This window comes from Podarcis muralis, chromosome W (assembly GCF_964188315.1).
Source record: "Podarcis muralis chromosome W, rPodMur119.hap1.1, whole genome shotgun sequence".
Classification (NCBI taxonomy): Eukaryota; Metazoa; Chordata; class Lepidosauria; order Squamata; family Lacertidae; genus Podarcis; species Podarcis muralis.
In genome coordinates, this window is record NC_135674.1 from 20,828,017 (window position 1) to 20,849,679 (window position 21,663).

Below are 21,663 nucleotides of genomic sequence, written 5' to 3' on the forward strand. Positions count from 1 at the left end.
AACAATATTGAATTCAAGTGGGAGTTTCCGGAAGGTATCTCCTTCACATACAGGTGCAAGAGACAAAAAGTGACAAATTCAAGTGAAATAGAAAAATTTCTTAGGAAATACAAAGAACTAAGACCGCAAAAAGAGAGGGGCAGGGGAGAGGAGGTGGAATCTGGGGAAGCTTCGGGGGGGACGGGGAGTGGGGGGGGGAGGAGGGGGAGGAGGGAGGGACCGAGGAGGAAGTTCCAAAAGTTTGAAAGGTGACAACAGGCGCTACTCATTTTTTGTTTTTCTTTTTTCTTCTTTTTCACTGAAGTAAATTATAATGATGTTAAAGGTGTACAGTTGGAATGTTAATGGGATGAATGATAAGGGAAAAAGGAACCGAATTGAGCATATTTTGAAGAAGGAAAGTCTGGACGTCATTTGCCTCCAAGAGACACACATAGCGAGGAAACATAAAAGGATTTTGATCAACCAAAGATTAGGGAATGAATTCACATCCTCAGATCGGACTAAAAAAAGGGGGGTGGTCATTTATATAAATAAACAAATTGAAGCGAAACACCTTTTTAAGGATGAAGAAGGAAGGATTTTAGCAGTACAAATACAATGGCAGGGAGAAAAGATAATAATAGTGGGTATATATGCGCCCAATGAGAATAAGTCAGAATTCTATGGGAGGTTGGAAGCAAAATTATTGGAGTACGCTGACCAGAAAATTATACTATTAGGAGATATGAATGGAGTAGTGTCGTTAGAATCGGACAGATTGAGGGATTCAAAAGGCAAAGAAGGGAAGTTACCTAGAACCTTTTTCTCTCTGGTACAAAACTGTAGTCTAGTAGATATCTGGAGATTTAAACATCCCCTAGAAAAGCAATATACCTTCCATTCAGAACCAAATGATTCATCATCGAGACTAGATCAGATGTGGATTTCAAAAGAACTTGTCCCACGATCTGTACGGGTGGAGATCCAGGTTAGAACAATCTCAGATCATAATCCAATTAAAATGGAATTGAGAGGGCAGGAGAGTAGATTAAATAGATGGAGACTGAAGGAATACCTGCTGGATGACCAAGAAGTAGTAGAAAAAGCTCAAATTAGACTAAAAGAGTACTTCGAAGATAATTTAGGTAGCAATATAAAACCAAGGGTGGTATGGGACGCAGGCAAGGCGGTGATGCGGGGATTTTTCATCCAACAGAGTGCAATTAAAAATAAAAAAAGAGAAAAAGGGAAAAAAGAAATTATACAACAACTAGCAGAAAATGAACAGAAATTAACCCAAAATCCAAAAAATAAGAAAGTAAAAGAGAACATAAAAATTCTACAATCCCAATATACAATGCTGATAAACAGAGAGATAGAATGGAAAATCAAAAGATTGAGACAGAGAAATTTTGAATATGCTAACAAAACTGGGAAATTACTAGCTTGGCAACTGAAGAAAAGAAAGGAACAGAATATCATAAATAGGATAGTGGTGGAAGGAGAAGAGATAAATAAACCTAAAGAAATAAGAAGAGCCTTCTTGGATTTCTATGGAGACCTCTTTAGGAACACAGAAAAGAGTAAGACAAGAAAAATAGAGAGATATCTAACATCTAAGAACATCAATAAGATCCCCGCAGAGGATAAAGAAAAATTGAATGCCCCAATTAAGACGGAGGAAATAAAAGCAATCATATCAGACCTAAAAAATGGAAAAGCTCCAGGCCCAGATGGGTTCACCAGCAGATATTATAAAGAGATGGAATCGGTTTTGCTGAATCCACTACAGGAAGTAATGAACAAAATTCTAAAGGAAAGAGAAATACCAGAGTCGTGGAAGGAGGCACTGATCACATTAATCCCAAAGCAAGATTCAGATCTAGAACAAATTAAAAACTACAGGCCGATTTCCTTATTAAACGTAGACTACAAGATTTTTACGGGAGTCCTGGCAAGGAGACTCAAAGTCATTCTTGTAAAAAACATTCATAGAGACCAAGCTGGCTTCTTGCCGGACAGGCAGATTAAAGATAATATAAGAAATATTATAAACATCATAGAATATCTAACAGAAAGATGCGATAAACAAGGTATACTGTTATTTGTAGACGCTGAGAAAGCGTTTGATAACGTAAATTGGGAATTCCTGTTGAAGCACATGGACTACATGGAAGTAGGTACGGAATTTTTTAATGGGATAAAAGCTATTTATACGGAACAAAAAGCAAGACTGATAATAAATGGGGTGGAAACAGAAGAAATAACAGTTTCTAAAGGAACAAGACAGGGATGCCCACTGTCTCCACTGGTATTTATAATGATACTAGAGGTCCTGCTAAATTCTATCAGAGACAACAAAGAAATTAAAGGAATCAGGGTCGGCCAGCATGAACATAAAACTAAAGCTTTTGCAGACGATCTGGTTGTAACAATGGAAGACCCATTGGGCTCATTAAAAGAGGTACTCAGAGAATTTGAACAATTTGGGGAAGTTGCGGGCTTTAAGTTAAACAAAAGGAAAACAAAAATACTAGTTAAGAACATGCAGGTAGATAAGATCGAGGAATTACAGAAAGAAACAGGAATAGAAGTGACAAAGAAGGTGAAATATTTAGGGGTATGGGTAACGCCAAAAAACATAGATCTCTTCAAAAACAATTATGAACCAGTATGGAAAGGAGTTAAGAAAGATATAGAAGTGTGGGGCCGGCTCAAATTATCCTTTTGGGGAAGGATAGATACAATCAAAATGTCAGTGCTACCAAGAATCTTATTTCTCTTCCAAAACATCCCAATTATAAAAGGTACAAAGATATTTAGAACCTGGCATAGAGAGATCTCTAAATTTATCTGGCAGGGGAAGAAGCCGAGAGTTAAGTTTAAACTACTGACAGACACGAAAGAAAGGGGAGGCTTCGCCCTGCCCGACCTGAAACTCTACTATGAGGCATCGTGCCTATGCTGGGTCAGAACTTGGATAAAATTGGAAGACAGGGAAGTGTTAGACTTGGAGGGGCATGACAACCGCTTCGGATGGCATGCCTATCTATGGCATGGGCGAAAGAAGGGGCATAAGGGATTTGAAAATCATATATTTAGGGGTCCTCTGATGGAGGTATGGGAAAGATATAAGGATATGCTAGAACCTAAAACACCCCAATGGCTATCCCCATTAGAGGTTATGGCTGTCAAAAAGACTAATATGAGGGAGAAATGGGCAACTTATGAACATCTGTTAATGAAGGAGGAAGGGAAGTGGAAGATGAGGCCATATGATCAGGTCAAATCCCAAGTATATGATTGGCTACACTACCACCAGATAAACGACATGTTTAGAAAAGACGTCAAAGACAAAGGATATGCCGAAAAAAATTCCAGATTCCAAACTGAGATTCTGGGGGATAACATAAAAATCTTATCTAAAATGTACAAGCAATTACTGGACTGGAACTTAGTTGACGAGGAGGTCAAGGCGGTAATGACGCACTGGGCCAGAGATTTTGGCCGGAATATTTACTTTGAAGAGTGGGAAAAACTCTGGAAACGACATCTTAAATTTACAGCTTGTGTGTTACTTAAAGAGAATTTAATGAAAATGTTTTACCGTTGGTATTTGACCCCGGTCAAATTAGCTAAAATGTATGGATCCTGTAACAAATGTTGGAAATGCAAGGACAGGGAGGGGACTTTTTACCACATGTGGTGGGAATGCCAAAAGATCAAAGGGTTCTGGGAGAGTGTATATAATGAAATGAAGAAAATGCTAAGATACACTTTTGTTAAAAAACCCGAGGCGTTCCTACTAGGTCTGGTAGGAACAGAGATAAAGAAAAAGGATTACAAACTGTTTCAATACGCTACAACGGCAGCAAGGGTCCTGATAGCTAAAAATTGGAAACAAGAGAGTTTACCAACAATGGAGGAATGGAGATCCAAATTGTTAGAATATGTGGAGATGGACAGGATGACAGGCAAAATTAGATATATAAAAGATCAGAGGTTTATCAAAAGTTGGGAAAGTCTCACGAAATATCTGGAAAACTTAACGGATGAAGAGATAACACTGGTGGGTTATAAAGATGCTCTGTAAAAAGTAAGGGTAATGCCAAAGGAAAACAGATGAATGTGAACAACATGTGGCATTACAAACAAGGAAATGCGGATGTATTATATAATGTTACTCTGGAAAATTCGTGGAATGACAGAAGGAAGTCTTATCTTTTATTTTTTTGTGAACAATATGAATATTGACTCATTTGATTTATGTTCTGTATTCTGAAATTCAATAAAAATTATGCGGAAAAAAAAAAAAAAAACAACAACAACAACGATATTAGCAATTAATGGAGCCCCTGCCCCCTCTTTCCCAGGCACCTTCAACCTGCTGGCGAAATCCGCAGGTGCCGCAGAGGAAGTGTTGTGGACCCAGGCGGGCAGCCAGGGCGCTGCTTGGCGCCGTGCCTTGGCCACGATTCCTCAGCGCCTGCTGCCCAGCTTTCAGGTGAGGTCTTGTGTTTGAATCCAGCCTAGGATAAGAACAAACAAAATCATCATGAATAACAGCACCGGAAACTATTTTCTCTCTGTTCCAGGTGACCTTTGAGCTGCTCCGAGATGGCTTTGTGGGAACCGCGGCACTGGACGACGTAGCGCTGGGGTTCGGCGCCTGCACCACCCCCCTCCGCTGCAACTTTGAGGAGCCCGGTGCCTGCGGGGTTTCGGGAGGAGGGTGGGCGCAACGGCCGGGCAACGCCACCTTGGGGCAAGGCCTGCCCCAAGACTGTGTAAAGTGGTCCGGCAGACTTCCCTGCAGTACTATCTGCTTCAGGACTCAGCAGAGTGTGCACAGCACGGCCACTTGGTGTATAAGCTTGCAGAAGAGAGAGTCCACACGCTGTTGTTCTAAACTAACAGCTTTATTTACAGCAGAACAGTAAAATAACTGACAGACCATCTGAGACAGCAGGCATGGTGTCTCAGCAGAAAACAAAAGTAACTCACAGACAACAAAAGAGCTTTCCGGATGTGGAGAAAGCTCCTCCCCAGATGCAGGACACACTGAGCTGTTAACCCTGTAAGCTCTAAACCTCACAGAACGCACCCTGGGCATGCCAGAGGGTGACTGACGCCGGCGTCAGGCTGGATGACTGCCGGGAGTCCCAATATGCAAAGACATCCCAATCAGAACTTGTCTCTTCCCTCCCCAGGGCACAACAGGGTTGCCGACACCAGAGCCCTGGCAGCGGGGCAAGCAGAGCCCCTGCAGACAGGGATGTACCTACCACTGGGAGGCACCCACTGTGTCGGATTCTGGTACTACCTGAGCGCCGAGCTCCAGGTGCTCCTGTCCACCCCCCAGGGGGAGTGCGTGGTCTGGCGGGCAGCTGGCCACCAAGGTTGGGCCTGGCAGGAGGAGAGGCTTCTCATTGATAGCAGTGGCAAGTTCCAGGTAAGTCATCTCAGAAAGTTTGGCGCCTTTGGGACTGCCTGCCACTGGAGTTCCTATGATAATTAAACTTCCTTATATTAGTCCTATTAACACTTCCGGAGGCGGCGCGAAACGGCAATGGCGGTCCTCTTCGCGCAGTGAAGAGGAAGCTCCAAGGAAACGGGTCGTCCGCTACGGCAAAGCGGAGACCCATATCGGAAACCCACAGGCAGCGAAAGCCTGTGGTCGTGGGACTCGGCGGGCACCAGAAGCGCCCCCCGAAACGAAGAAGGGAACCGTAAGGGGTTCCGGAACGTGGACGGGCTGGCGCGGTGCTGTGAGTCGATCGCTATTCCTTTGGAGTGAAGCCGCATAGCTGCTGTCGGTGAGTGCTGACCTTTTTTCCTGGGAACATTCAATTTTAAAAGCAACAACCCGTGAGTAAAAAAGACAGAAGGAATTGGGGACTAAATTGATTTAAAAATCCGGTTAAAAGCGGGAGACGTAAACAGGAAGTCCGTCTTCCGCTTCTGCTTAAGAGCTAAAGCAAAGGACTTTGATGTCTGGAGCCTTTGAAGAGGCGTTAAAAGCAACTAATCCTTGCATCTAATGGAACTGTTCTTATCGAGACTAAGGATTTAATTTTTCTTCTGTTATTTTTTGTTGTGGACTGTGTTTTACCTCTCCCTTTGGAATTACAACTGAGAAACCCAGGGAATCGGACTGCCTGATTATTAGAACTGTCAGATTGCAGTTTTTGATACTTTGTTACTGGGATCTGTTATAACTGAGTGTTATTGGAACTGTTACATTGGGATATTGTTTCTGGCACCTTTTTGAGACATTGTTTTTCTACTAAGACCAACTCTGCTAACCATAGGAGAGCTGAAGGTTCTTTGGAAATTGGAGCCTTTTTGGACATTGTTTTGGAAGTTTTTTAAACTTTGGATTAACTGGAGTTAAAAATCATTTATTCAACAATTTTGCTTCTTCCCTCAAGACACATTTGAACTCCCCCTAGAGGACTTTGGATTTACAATTGTACGTGACTTTGCCCTTTTTTTTCCTCTACCCTCCTAATCTTGTTGTTTATTCTCTGGGCTTGTGGATTCCCATGGGACCATACATAATTTGACCTTGGCTAGCAGACAGATCTGGAATGAGCGGCACTGGGAGAACAAGAGTGGCTAAAGCGAAAGCTAAACAAACAACTTTGACTTTAACTTCTCAGCCGCGCAGATCATCTGTGCCTGCTGTTTTGGGGGCTGAAGAAGAAGGAATCGAGCAAACTTTGTTGGAAGGTATGGCTGCAGGAGGATCCAATTCAGTATTAGACAAAATCTTTGAAAAATTGGAAGCTTTGGACAAGAAAGCAGATGAACAATCGGCTAAGATTGACCAAAATACAGCCAGTGTTAACAAACTAACTGAACAAGTTGCTCTGAATGCACAATCAATTGGGAAATTATTTGAAGCCACTACAGAAAATCGTAAATTGGCTGAGGAAGCCAATCAAAAAGTTGAAGTATTAAAGCAGGAGGTAAAACCATTGCACAAGCAGATTGGTGAGCAGCAGGCCTATCTGTCTATGAGAGAACTTCGGAGCCGGGAAAATAACTTGAGATTGAGGTCAATTTTAGAACTTGAACAAGGGAACTTAATTGAGTACCTGACAAAAGAATTTTCCAAGTTCTGGACACTGGAAGAAGAAAAGGACTTTAAAATTGTGACTGCATTCAGACTTGGAAAAATAGCAAGGAAAGACAGGCCCAGAGACTGCTTGATTATTTTGAGATCTAAGGAGGAAAGAGATAAAATACTAGGCCTACATTACGAAAAGTCACTTCAAATTCAGGACAGAAGAGCAGAAATATTCAAAGATATCCCGAAACAACTTTTGGACCTCAGATCCACCTATACAGATTTAGTACGATTGCTGAGGAGCAACTCAATTGTTTTTAGGTGGGAATTTCCCCAAGGATTATCTTTTACATTCAGAGGGAAGAAGGTGAAAATTAAAACAGCCGAGGACAAAGAAATTTTTTTGAGTGCCTACGGAGAAGACCTCTCAAGTCCTAGGATTCCATGGGAGAATGGACTTTGTGAAAGGGCAAACGAAACTTTGCTGCAAGGCCTAAAAACTTTGTTGCATGATGCCAATCTTCCTGAGCAATATTGGACAGAGTCACTCTCTAATTTTGTTTACACGTATAATAGAAGACTGTCTTCACCTATTGGCTGTACTCCCTATGAGAAGATGTTTGGTAAGAACCCTTACATCAAGCACATGAGAATCTTTGGTTCTGACATGTGGGTCCACACCCCACAGAGCAGCAAGCTTGGAAAGTGTGGGGCACATGGTTTGTTCATGGGGTACGAAAAAGGTGCATACAGGGTATTCATGACTGAATCTAAGACCATACGGTTTACGAAGTGTTGAGTACAATCCCAAGTGGGGGGGAAATGTGGGAATTTTCCAGTCACTCAGAAGATGAGGATGATGAAGTAGCAGAGGAAGCTGAGGATGATGATCAGAGTTTGGATTCCAGCTCAGTGGGCAGCGCTGCTACTGATGTCAGTGACAGTGATGACACAGCAGACTACAAGAGCGCAAAAGCCTCAGTCAGACCATCTGATGCATCTGACACTGAACTGGAAGAACCACTGTTTACCATTGGCCACCATTCTCTTAAGAAAGAGATGAGTGCTGAAGACTTGCGTCTAGTATGCAGATCTGAAAGGGCCACAAAAGGCAAACCTCCAAAGAGATTTGCTGATGAGTTTGCTAAGACAGCAACTGCTGTTCTTAGTAGCTCAGAGAAGGTGTGGGAACCATCAAGCTTCCAAGAGGTGCAGGAGTTAACCTCTAAAGATGCTGTGCCTTGGCTTAATGCCATGAAGGCTGAAATTGATTCCTTGAATAGGAACCAAACCTGGGAGCTGGTGCCAATAGTCCCAGGAATGAGGCTGGTGGACAGCAAGTGGGTCTTTAAGGCCAAGACAGACCAGAATGGCAAGGTTGTCAGGCACAAAGCCAGATTGGTCGCCAGAGGTTTTTCTCAGGTACCAGGACAGGATTACCACGAGACCTACTCACCCACCGTCAAGTATGAGAGCACCGGGCTTATGCTCAAGACTGCTGCAGAGGAGAAGTTTCACGTTTCTCATCACGATGTAAATACAGCTTTTTTTGTATGGAATTTTGGGGGAGGAGCTGTACATGCTTCCACCTGATGGAGTGCAGGTAAAGAAGGGAATGGTCTGTAAGCTACAGAAATCCCTATATGGTCTCAAGCAGAGTGCCAGGTGTTGGAACACAAAACTAACAGAGACATTGCTTTCTCTAGGTTTTCACCAGGGCAAAGCTGATCCGTGTGTGTTTGTCAAAGAGGAGGGGCAAAGCAAACTGTATTGTTTATGCTTTTCTTTTCTTGAAGAATCAGGCTTTGTACCTATTGATAAAGCTGACTGGGTCCGGTACATTTCCACTGCTCCAGAAGTCCCAGACAGTAGCAGAGCAGCAGCACGTGCTTGATGTGTGAGTGAAGAGAGAGAGAGTCCACACGCTGTTTCTAAACTAAACAGTTTTATTTACATCAGACAGATAAAACAACAGACAATCCATCAGAGACAGCAGCCATCGTGCGTACATCTCTGCTTCTCTCCGCTGAGAAGTGACAGTAACTCACAGACAAAGAACTCAGCTCCCGGATGTAGGAAGCTCCTCCCCAGATGCAGGACACATAGAGGTTAACCCTATAAACACCAAACCTCTCAGTACCAAAGCACCGTAGCTCAGCTGAAGGAGCACTTTGACATGAAGGATCTTTGTGAGGTATCCAACTATCTTTCTCTGCAGGTAGAGAAAGACCAGGCAGGTAATTTTCTGGTACACCAAACACAGAAAATTGCTGGATGTATTAACCAGGCTGAATTTGGTTGATGCAAATCCTGTAGACGCACCAATGGTGACAGGTTACCAGGTAGATGGTTCTGCTGAAGCATTTTATGATACCACACTGTACAGATGCATTATAGGCAAACTGAATTTTATTGCTAGATGTTCAAGACCTGACATAGCTGTAAGCACTAATCTGCTTAGCAGACATGCCAACAATCCTACTGTTCAGGACTGGAAGGCTTTGAAGTGCATAGCTCACTATCTCAAGGGCACTTTGCACTACAGATTGAGGTTCACAAGTCAGAAGACTGGAGGTCTTGAGATTTTTGCAGATGCTAGTTTTGGAAGTGACACCACGGATGGCACAAGCTCTTCTGGAGTGTGCTACATGTACAACCACTGTCTGTTTGACTGGCTGTGCAAGAAGCAGACGACAGTAAGCCTAAGTTCCTGTGAAGCAGAACTCAATGCCCTGTCATTTTCACTCATGGATTGTGAATGGTTGATGCAACTGTTTAAGGACATCAGAGTCAAGGTGACATGTCCTATACAGGTGTATCAAGATAACAGATCCTGTTTGGCTTTGCTAGCTTCAGAGAGCTGCAAGGAAAAAACCAAATACTTGCAGATAAAGTTACATTGTGCAAGGGAATGTATCCAGAAAGGACTCATTCAGGTGTCCTACATGCCAGGAAATGAAATTCCTGCAGATCTGTTGTCTAAAGGTTTATGTACAGTAGTTGCAGTTGGGTTGAAATACTACGACACAGGTAACACGGAAAGGGGGAGGATGTTGGAATATTCCGTTCCACCTTAAGAACAGATGTGTGGATTGTTGCATGTCACATGTCTGTTTACAGTCCAGCACAGCTTGCTGGGAACTTCCGTTTGTGTATAGCTTTTGCTTTAGCTGTCATGATTTGGACACGATGGAGAGCAGACATGTTTCCTTTTGTCCTGATGTATGCTGAATAAAGGGACGCAGGTGGCGCTGTGGGTAAAAGCCTCAGCGCCTAGGGCTTGCCGATCGAAAGGTCGGCGGTTTGAATCCCCGTGGCGGGGTGCGCTCCCGTTGCTCGGTCCCAGCGCCTGCCAACCTAGCAGTTCGAAAGCACCCCCGGGTGCAAGTAGATAAATAGGGACCGCTTACTAGCGGGAAGGTAAACGGCGTTTCCGTGTGCGGCTCTGGCTCGCCAGAGCAGCTTTGTCACGCTGGCCACGTGACCCGGAAGTGTCTCCGGACAGTGCTGGCCCCCGGCCTCTTGAGTGAGATGGGCGCACAACCCTAGAGTCTGTCAAGACTGGCCCGTACGGGCAGGGGTACCTTTACCTTTATGCTGAATAAACTGCTTGTAAATATGCTCACACAGCCTCTCCTGCCACTTCTGTTTGCATGTTTACTCTGCTGAGTAGCGTGTCCCAGCTTCTGAAGCTCGTGTCAGGGAATGGGAGGCTGAGAAGGAGGTGAGGGGGAAGCAGAGAGAAACTTACAGAGAGCCTACGCCTTTAATCAGCAGCTACTCGTCCACGTCAGAGGAGAAAGAGAAAGAAACGTCAGGAGACAATGACACTGGGAGGGGGGAGCCAGTGCCGGGAACCAGCCACTCACGGAGCAGAGGAAAAAGGAGGGCGGGACTGAGGAAATGGGCTTGCTGGGCACAGCGTAAAAAGACGATTCAACTGACACCTAGAGATGGAGTGTGTCTTTTGAACTCTTGTAAATACTTTGAAGCTTTGCAATAAATCACTGTAACCGAGATGGCGGTTTGCCCGGAGTTTTATCTCAGCTAGCTTGTCAGCACAACCCTCACAGCTCGGGTCGCAGATTCATGCCGGTCCAAGGACTGGAGATCGCCTGGCACACTGGCTGGTGGGCTGGAGCCATCTGGGGGCTTGCCAATTGCCCCAGTTTCCTTGGTTGCATGCCAGCAATGACAAGATGGGGTAAGTCCACCACGAAGTCCAACGAAACCGTGTACCATGGACAAGGCAGGACTGGCAGTGGCTGAAACAGCCCAGTAGGTCTCCCGGTTGATCCCTTGGCCCTCTGGCAGGCATCGCAACCCCCATGTCGGCCTTCAAGCGGGGCCACCAGAATTCCCAGCTTAGCAGGTGGGTGGTCCGATATCTCCAGAACTGCCCAGCTGCCGGGGCGTCGTGAGCCACCTGGAGTACCTCGGCCCGCAACGGTCCCAATGGGATGTACAACCGACCTTGGTGCATCAGTAAACCCTGGTGCAGAACCAGTTCTGGATATCAAGGGCATGCTCCACTGGCCAATTCCCAAATACGTTCCTGAGCCCATGCGTCGATTCATTGCTGCTCCCGCACTTGATCCAGCAGTGACTCGGTCTCCTGAGTAGCCAGGAACGCTGCTGAAGGTACGATCATTGTCGGCGGTGCCTGCTGCACTGTCTCTGCAATGTCTTCCGGTTTCCGGGAAAGTGCGTCTGCCTTCTGGTTTGGGGAGCTAGGGATGTAGGAGATCCGGAAGTATAACTGGGAGAAGAACAGCGCCCACCGGATCTGCCGCTGGTTCAACTTACGGGTGGTCTGGAGGTACTCCAGGTTCCGGTGGTCGGTTCTTAATTCCACTGGGTGTCATGCACCTTCGAGGTGATGACGCCAAACCTCAAAAGCCAACTTAATGGCCAGCAGTTCCCACTCCCACACGGTGTAGTTGCGCTCCACCTGAAGGAGCTGGTGAGAGTAGAAGGCGCAGGGTAACAATGGCACATCAGAACTGTGCTGCTGGGACAAGACAGCGCCGAGAGCCGTACTGGAAGCGTCGGTCTCCACCACAAAAGGACGAGAGGGATCAGGATGCTGCAGGATTGGCGACTTCTAAAAGCAGGCCTTCAGCCCCTGAAACTCCACCTCGGCCTCTTTGTCCCAGGTGAAGGGCGTCTTTGGGTGCAGCAGTCAGGTCAGTGGAGTAGTGCGATGGGCATAACCTGTAATGAACGTCCGGTAGTAATTTGTGAACCCGAGGAACCGCTGCAGATCCTTGCGGTTCTGAGGGGCCACCCACTCTCGGGCAGCAGACACCTTCCCGGGGTCCATCTACACCCTGTCAGGGGAGAGCCAGTGTCGAGGAAGTCCACGACTGCTGGTGAAATTCACCCTTTATGAGCTTGGCGTATAGGTGGTGCTGCCATAAGTGCTGCAGCATGGACCAGACATGTCCCTTGTGGCAAGCTGGGTCATGAGAGTAGATCAGAATGTCGTCAAGGTACACCACCACATACTTGTCTAGTAAGTCCCGGAACATGTGGTTGATGTACCGCTGGAACATGGCGGGCGCGTTACAGAACCTGAACGGCATGACCAAATATTCGAACTGCCCATATCAGATCACGAATGCCGTCTTCCACTCGTCCCCGGCGCAAATCCGGATCAGGTTATAGGCCCCCCAGAGGTCCAGCTTGGTAAACATCCTTGCCCCCTGCACCCGTTCCAGCAACTCCGTAATGAGGGGCAAGGGATGGTAATCTTATTCAGGGCCCGGTAATCGTGAGAGAGACGAAGCTCCATGCACTTCTTCTTGACAAAGAGTACTGGCACAGTGAAGTAGAAGGCCAAATGAACCCACACTCCAGGTTCTTATTGAGGAAGACCTGCAGGGCTTCACGCTCTGGTTCTGTCAGGGAGTACAGGTGACTTACTGGCAGAGGTACCCCGGGCTGCAGGTCTATACCACAATCGAAAGGCCTATGGGGTGGAAGCCAGTCTGCCCCTTTTTCTTCGAAAACGTCCCGGTAATCCTGGTAGACGGCAGGAAGAGCCGAGGTAGGCCCCTCCATGGGGACGGTGTTGCGTTCGCAAAGTAAAGGAAGGACTGGACCCTGATTAAAAACAAGACACAAGGCTTTGACCAGCAAGGCTCTCAGAGAAAGTGCGTTCACCACACCCCGCACCAAGCCATTTTATTAGCAAAAGAATCTTTTACACAGTGCTCGTAAGAACCAATCATATTTCCTCTGAGCATTTCATCAAACCCCACGTGGGGGAAAAGTTACACTACAACACTAATTAGCATGCATATATTTTGGGGTAAATAACTTGAGAACTACAAAGGGGTGGTAAATAAGTTGAGAACTACAAAGGGGTGGTAAATAAATTGAGAATTACAAAGGGGTGCATCTGGCAACCCCAGAGGTGAGAAATAAACATGATAAGGATGGCCAGAAAGACCAGATCACTACCACCTTCATGTGAGATCTGTTTCCTGGCTCCAAGATTAACATTTTAAGATTATATATAAGAAACTACATCAAAGAAACTTGCCCACTATCTTTATGGCCCAGGATGCCTGCCTGGCGAAGCAACTGCTGTGTATGTGACATGTGAGGAAGAGAGGAATGGAACGGGGATGCAGGGGTGTAGATTGATCAAGAATCATATCAAAATAGTTTAAACCCAGTCAACGCAATGCTTTCATTGCTGACACAGATGGCTTACTCTATATTTGTTATAATTCCTCATAGCAATCCCACCTGATCACTACAGACGGCTGCCAGCACTTTATGCCGAACATGAAGACACGGGTCCAGGAAGTACAGCATCCGGCTAATCCAGTCGATCTGCAGATTGTGCAGTACCAGCCAGTCCATTCCCAGCACTAGAGGAAACCGGGGCGTCGTGGCAATGTCAAAAGTTTGTGTCTCGCGGTGCTGCTGGAGGCACAGGACCAAGGGCTGAGTCTCCTGGGTCACGGTGCCTGAGTACAACAGCCGGCCATCGGTCGCCTCCACCTGGACAGGGTCTGATTTATGCTGGAGTAGCACCTGGTGTTGGCCAGCAAAGGTGGAGTCCATGTATGAGTGGGTAGCTACCGAGTCCACCAGGGCATGAGTGAGGATTCATGGCAGCCCGGGGGGTAAATACGAACTGGTACCATGAGATGGCATAGTTCAACCGGTGTAGGCCCACTAGGCAGTGCTTGGGTTCCCCAGTAGCTTGGGCCTTCAGCTACTGGGGTCGTCGGTTTCCCTGCAGCGAGCGCTTTTCAGGACAGACCCGAGCGTAGTGCCCGCTCCCACTGCAGTAGAGGCACAAGTTCCCCTCCCGACAACAAGCCTTTTCTGTGGGAGAGAGGCACAGCCACGCTGCCCCAAGCTGCATCAGCTCCTCTATCGACTTAGCCGCCACCGTGGACTCACAGGGGATGGCTGGAGCTGGGAGCATGGAGTGCCTATGGTCACGGGCCTGGCGACGATCCTCCAGACAGTCGACTACCTGCAGGCTCCATTGGATGAGGGCGTCCAGAGTGGCTGGGCGATCTAACGTGGCCAATTGGTCTAGTATCTCATCCGAGAGCCCCTCGAGAAACTGGTCCCGGAGCGCGGAGTCGTTCCAGGTCAGGTCCTGAGCCAACAGCTGAAACTCCGTGGCATAGGTGGTCACTGTGGACTTGCCCTGTCTCAACCGCCGGATTGCCCAAATGGCTTGACTCTCCTGAGGGTTGGCAAACACCGCTTCCAGGTGATTGCAGAACCCGGTATAGTCTGTCAACAGGGGCGAATCTTGCTGGAGCAGCGGCAGCGCCCATCTGGCCGCCCGGTCCTTCAGCAGGCTGATCAGAAAATGTACCTTGGTGCGGTAGTCGGGGAAGTTCTGGGCATATTCCTGGATGTACAGCTTGGCCTGGGCGAGAAACATGGGGAAGTTTGCTGGGGTTCCATCAAATTTCTCCGGCAGAGCCACCGGGTACTTGCCAGTAGCTGGAGCGCTGGGACCAGGGGCCGGCAAGGAGTGCAGGTTGGCAGGTGCAAACTGTGCTGGGCCCGGGGCTAACCCGAGAAACGCGGTCCAGGACCGGTCCAGAATCCAAAGGTTCCCCTAGGAGTCAGTCCGACAGGACCAAGGCAGGACACGAGGCAGGAAACCAGGAAAGGACAGGTACAGGATCTCAGGCACGATCTGGCATACAGCAGTGTTGCTCTCACAACCTGGGGTGGGGTCTGACAGCCTTTTATCTTTGTCGGGGTAATGGCAGGTCCTGATCCCCCAGCAACTCACCTCCCTGTTTCGCCCAGAGACGAGCACTCCTCCTGCAAGTACTCAGGTCTCTCCTTCTCTCAGACCTTAGTCTCTGCAGCTTGGGAGACGTTGGTGGGTTACTAGACCCAGGGGCCGCCTCAGCCTCCCCTGACCCAACCAGTAGTGGAGCAGCTGTAAGTGATGGCCCAGCTGAAGGCAACGAGGTAATCCCCGCATCTGGAGCCAGGGTAGGCTCAGGCCCCTGTCTCAGCCCAGCTGGTGTTTGTTGCAGGGGAACCTGTGCAGACTGGGACTCTTCAGGATCAGGCCCCAGATGATAGTTCAGATGATGCCTGAGGCAAAGGATGCAGACTGAGACTCCTCTGGTTCCAAGCCCGAGTCCCAGGCCATCACAATGATAACAATAATGAGAGAAAGATGGAGAGAGGGAGAGAGGGAGAGGGAGAGGGAGAGGGAGAGGGAGAGGGAGAGGGAGGGAGAGAGAGAGAGAGAGAGAGAGAGAGAGAGAGAGAGAGAGAGAGAGAGAGAGAGAGAGAGAGAGAGAGAAAGAAAGAAAGAAAGAAAGAAAGAAAGAAAGAAAGAAAGAAAGAAAGAAAGAAAGAAAGAAAGAAAGAAAGAAAGAAAGAAAGAAAGAAAGAAAGAAAGAAAGAAAGAAAGAAAGAAAGAAAGAAAGAAAGAAAGAAAGAAAGAAAGAAAGAAAGAAAGAAAGAAAGAAAGAGAGAGAGAGAGATGGAGTAATGGAGAGATTGAAAGAGGGAGAGAAAGAGAGAGGGAGACAGATGGTGATGTAGAGAGAGATTGAAAGAGATTGAAAGAGAGAAAAATAGAAAGGAGACATGGAGAGATAGAGGGATTAAAAGAGATAAAAAAGTGGGATCAAAACAGAGAGATGAAAAGAGCAAGAATGAGAGAGAGGAGAGCCTCCCCTGGTTTCTTTACCGTTTCCCACTGGACCCGGGTTCAAATCCTGATGCCTGTTTTCGGCAGATGACGCCAGGTGAGATCAAGCTTGTCGATGGCATTGAGTCAGCGCTGAACAAGATCCCGCAGCCATAATACCAGCAGCTCTTTGTGGAAACCGTCTGGGTGTTGACCCTGTTGGCTGAGGTCAACTTTGCTGGCACTGGGAGGCTCATCGGCGTCAACAACATCATCAAGATGGCGGACGAAGCATTCTGCCAGGAGCAGGTGAGGGTGGAAATCCTTGGGTGGGGCAGTCGATCAATCGCCCATGCCCTGCAGCACCGTCCCCAGGGAAACGGAGCAGCGTTGCTTATGAAATTGGTTTTAGAAGTGGGATCACGGCGCTGAATGCTGACATCTCACCCGTATTTTTGGCCAATTAACTTTATTGATTTTCTGCACCTGTTTGGGATGATTTATTGATTGATCACCCAGCCCCACAGCACAGTTCCCGGAAAAATGGAGCAGCGTTGCTTATGAAATTGGTTTTAGAAGTGGCATCACGGCGCTGAATGCTGACATCTCACCCGTATTTTTGGCCAATTAACTTTATTGATTATCTGCACCTGTTTGGGGTGATTTATTGATTGATCACCCAGCCCCACAGCACAGTTCCCGGAAAAACGGAGCAGCTATGCTGGTGACATTGGTGTTAGCAGTGGGATCACGGCACCGATTTCTGCTCTTTGGCCTTGACTCTTGTCTCCTCTTTCCTTTTCCACCCCAAATGCAGAAAGTCCTGGGTGCGGATGATGCCATGCTGGAGGGGACCCCACCACGGGCATGTGCATGTTGTTCTACGACAGCACCCCCAGCGGGCGCTTCAGCACCATGACTTACCTGTCCAAAGCAGCCATCACCTACCTGCAGGAGTTCCTCCCCGAAGCCGGCTGCAGCATGCAGTAGCCAAGAATGAAGGAATATCTCAATAGTCTTTCTATCCTACCTTTGCCTTGCAAATTATGCAAATTATATGCAAATTAGGTTTCCCGATACAATTGAAGGGAGATTTTTCTTTTGGGAGGGAAGATTTTTCAAGGCTGTGTGGTGTTGGAAGGCTAGAAATTATGAAAAGTATGGTTTTAATTATTGAATTTAAAAATCATTTAATCATTTCAATGATAAACATAAAAATAATTTAATCATTTTGATTGTTAAATTTAAAAATTATGTAATCATTTCTATAATTTTTAAATTTAAAGATTAATTAATAATTTCAATAAATGCATGGTGTCAGGGCTGCCTCAGGTCCCAGCTCACAAGAGACCAACGCCAAGTCCAGTTTATATACAAAGATGTTTATTGCAGTACATTGTTCGCTCCACAGCCGAGGCGCGCAGCCCCACGTCTGTTACGCTTAGACCGCTGAAGTCCCCTCTGAGTCAGTCCCTCCTCTGCACCAGTTTAAGAGGGCTGTGCTGCTCCACCTCTTCCTTTCTTTCCTTTTCCGCAGGGTCTTCCTGCCCCCTGGGGTTTCGCCCCTCCTGGATTCCCCTGACGCGGAATCCCCAGACAGCTCTTCCCCCCTCCTGCGTGCTTTGGGACCTAGCTCCTCCCCCGGGCTCCCTGTACTTCCGCGCGCCTCCACATTTGAACTTGGCGTGCGTTCGCAGCCTCTAACTTTCCTCTTGACAGTTACACTACTCCCTGCACTACTCCCCCCCCCCCTTCCGGGAGGATGTCTTGCTCCGATCTCCCCTCCCTCTCTGCTTTCGGACTTGCTCCTCCTGTCACTGTGGAATCTCCACCCCCTTCACTGCGCTCTGGCGTGGAAGCCGGTCCCGACTCCCAGCTCCCACTCTGGGTTCCCCTGCTGGTCCCCTGCTCCTGACGGGTCTCCCCTGTGACTCCCCTCGACCTGACCACAGGCGCCCCCCTCTGGGAATCCTCCGAATCACTTGAAAGGCTCATGGAATCCCTCAACTCATTGTCATCCTCTTCCTTGCTGTCTCGGGATTCCTCCCCCTCGCTCTCCGTCTCCTCCCCCACCTGTGCCTCTGTCCCTGAACCCCTGACATCCACCCCCCCTCAAAGCCCCCCCTTCCCCCCTCCCGCCCCTCGGGCGCAGGTTCTGGGAGCTGCGTCGTTGCGGGGGTAGATGCTGGACACGGGTCGTCTACGTCGATCTCCTCTGCTTCCAGTTCCGTGTATGTGTGCTCGAACTCGGGTTCGTCCCCCAACCTGTCCGTGTCCTCCTCCCCCCCTTGTTACTTCGAGCGGTGCTGATTGCCAAGGCCCCTTCATCCACCTCCTGCGCCAGTCCTCTTCTGGTTGATCGTCCCACCAGTAAGAGGGGTCCGTGTCCACCCCCGAGCACGATCCCCTTGGAGGGCTCGATTCTGGTGTCGTCTCCTCTGCGGAGGAGAACCCCCGGAAAGTGCTGGCTGAAAGTGTGGGCGTAAAAAGCCAGTCGTCGAAATACTCGGCTGGCATGGGCCTGTGTGGGAAAAGGGCATGGAACTCGTCTTTGAGAAGAGGTTCCTCCAGAGTGTAGTCCGGCACCCAACTGTTGGCGCTGGCCGGGGTACCTTCTCTGGCGAGGAGATATTCTACTCCCTCCTCCCCCATCTCGAGTCCAGAATCTCTGTGACCTCGTTGAGTGGCGTGGCCCTCGGCGACTTCCCTCCCCTTGGTGACTCTCTGCGTGGGTCTGGTGCCGTCCCTGACTCCTGAAATCTGTGTGGGGCCTTGTAGGGTGTGAGCACCGACCTATGAAAGACCGGGTGCATTCTGGAACCTTCTGGGAGGGTCAATCGAAAAGCTATGGGATTGATCCTGGCCTCAACTTGGTACGGCCCTAGCTGCCTGTGTCCTAGCTTCTTCTTGGCTAACGACTTGGCCGGCACCGCTTGGGCTGCTAACCATACCCAGTCCCCCACCTGGATGTCTTCCCCTGCCCTCCTGTGTTTGTCCGCCTGCACTTTATAGGCTTGTTTAGCTAGCTCCAAGTGCCGCCGAAGCTCCTCGTGAACCTCCTGCAGTTCTGCTGCTAAATGGTCAGCTCCCTGCGGCTCCCCCTCCCCCGTCGTGACCAAGCCAGGGAAAGTTCTGGGATGTCGCCCATTGTTGACGAAGAACGGTGTCACCCCCGTTGACGCGTGCTTCGTGTTGTTGTAGGCATACTCGGCCATCGGCAAGTAGTCCACCCAAGCTGCAGGTCGTTGATTGGCGTAACATCGCAGGTACTGCTGCATGATGGCGTTGACCCTCTCCGCTTGGCCGTTGGTCTGTGGATGTCTTGCCGACGCTAAGTTGATCTTGACGTTCAGGATACCTAGGAGCTTCTGCCAGAAACTGGAAATGAACTGGCGCCCCCGGTCGGACAGGATGGACCGTGGCAAGCCATGCACCCTGAATACGTGGTCTATGAACAGTTTGGCGGTCTGTTCCGCTGTCGCCACCTTCGCGCAAGGAATGAAGTGCGCCATCTTGGTGAAGAGGTCTACAACCACAAGTACCGCTGTCTTGCCTCGGGAGCTGGGCAGATCAGTAACAAAGTCCAGCGCCACCCGCTCCCACGGCTGTAGTGGCGTCTCCAGCGGTTCCAGTAGTCCCGCTGGCTTCTTGTGCACTGGCTTGGACCTCTGACAGGTGTCACACCTGGCGACGTAGTCCGCGACCTCTCCTCGCATTTGGGGCCACCAAAAGTCCCTGGCTACCAAGTCCGCTGTCTTCTCCTTGCCGAAATGACCCGCGCTGGGTGCGTCGTGCAACTGCTGCAGAACCTTCGCGCGGAGATCGTCCCCCGGCACGTAGAGGGCACCTTTGCGAGTTAGCAGACCATCGCGTATCTGGAACTCGTCGTCCCTCGCTGTACCTCTGCGCAGCTCTTCCATCTTGGATTGTGCAAACTGCTCCGTTTGCAGCGCGCGACGCACCGCGTCCAGGTCGACGACTGCTGAAGCGCACACCCACGCCTGCGGTGCGAAAATGTGCTTGGCTGCATAACTTCCGGAGGCGGCGCGAAACGGTGATGGCGGTCCTCTTCGATCTCTGAAGAGGGGCTCCGCAGGAAAGGGTCGTTTCGCCACGGCACAGCGACGACCCATTAAGAAAAACCACGGGTAGAGTGAGCCCGTGGCCGTGGGACTCGGCGGGCACCTGGAGCGACCCCGAAATCGTAGAAGGGACCCCGTAAGGGGCTCCGGAGCGAAGGAGGGGTAGCGGTGCTGTGAGTTCATCGCTCTTTCTGCGGAAGCGAAGCCGCGCGGCTGTCACAGATGAGCGCCGACCTTTCTTCCTTTAAAGATCGGGTCGGGACAACAAACCCGTGAGTAAAGACATTAAATTCAGAGAACAAATTGCTCTTAAATTGGCTGAAACCGGGAGACGATAAAAAGGAAGTCCGCCTTCCGGTACTGCTTACAAGATCAAAGCAAAAGATCTGCCAAGCGTAAAGCAGCGGAAAAGGGAAGTTTTAAAGAGAGCCTTTCATGCACTCTCAGAAGTGATTGTAGAAAAGCAAAGACAGACTACTTGTGAGTAAATCTTTAAGAGGAAATCTGGAGAGACCCCCCTCGGTTAAGGACTATTGAAAGTTAATCTCCAAATTGCTGGGCTGCCGGAGGGGAAACTGTTTTAACTGCGGAACTGTTACTAAACTTTTATCAGATGAAAGTGTTACTTTTGATCTTAAACAAGTTGGAGTTGATACAAGTGGCACGCACCTTTCTGAAACTTTGTTAAAAGTTAAAAGTACTCTGCAGGATTTTTCTTTACTATTCTTTCTGGGACTATTGTGTGTTTAAATATAACAGGGACTTTAATGGCGGAAAAGTTGTCTTCTTCTCTCTGACTTTTGGTGGTACTCCCCCTAGAGGACTTTGGGATTATAAAGGCCTGGGAACAGCTTTGCATGTTTACTCTCTCTTACTGGATTGTTTTGGAACTGAATCTGTCTTTCCCATGGGACAATAAAAATTTGACCTTGAACATTGACTGATGAGTGGTACAGGAAAGACAAGAGCAGCTAAAGCCAAGGAAGCCAAAGAGAAGGAAAAAGAGAAGGAAAAAAAGCAGACACAGCTTTTACAAACAACTCTGACTCAGGGACGCAGATCTTCGGTCCCAGCAGTGCTGGGCCTACAAAAGGCAGAAGTCGAAAAGCCTAAAAATCCTGCAGAGGAAGATATGGCAGCAGGAGGATCTGAGGGAGTTTTGAAACAAATTTTGGAGCAATTGGCAGCCCTAAATCAAAAGGTTGATAACCAATCACTAAAAATAGACCAAGCTACATCCTCAATCCAGAAATTGACTGATCAGGTTTCCCAGCACACACAAGCAATTGAAAAATTGCAAGGAGCTACAGCTGAAAATCGTAATTTAGCTGGGGAAGCTATTCAAATTGCAACGGCAGCAAAAAAAGAGGTTGAGGAGGTTAAAG

At 48.3% G+C, this 21,663-nt stretch overlaps 1 pseudogene; it reads left to right on the top strand.

Annotated features, from left to right (window-relative positions):
* LOC144326322 (apical endosomal glycoprotein-like) overlaps positions 1-6,302 on the top strand; it is a 216,467-nt pseudogene extending 210,165 nt beyond the window's left edge.
* The last annotated feature ends 15,361 nt before the right edge of the window (positions 6,303-21,663 follow it).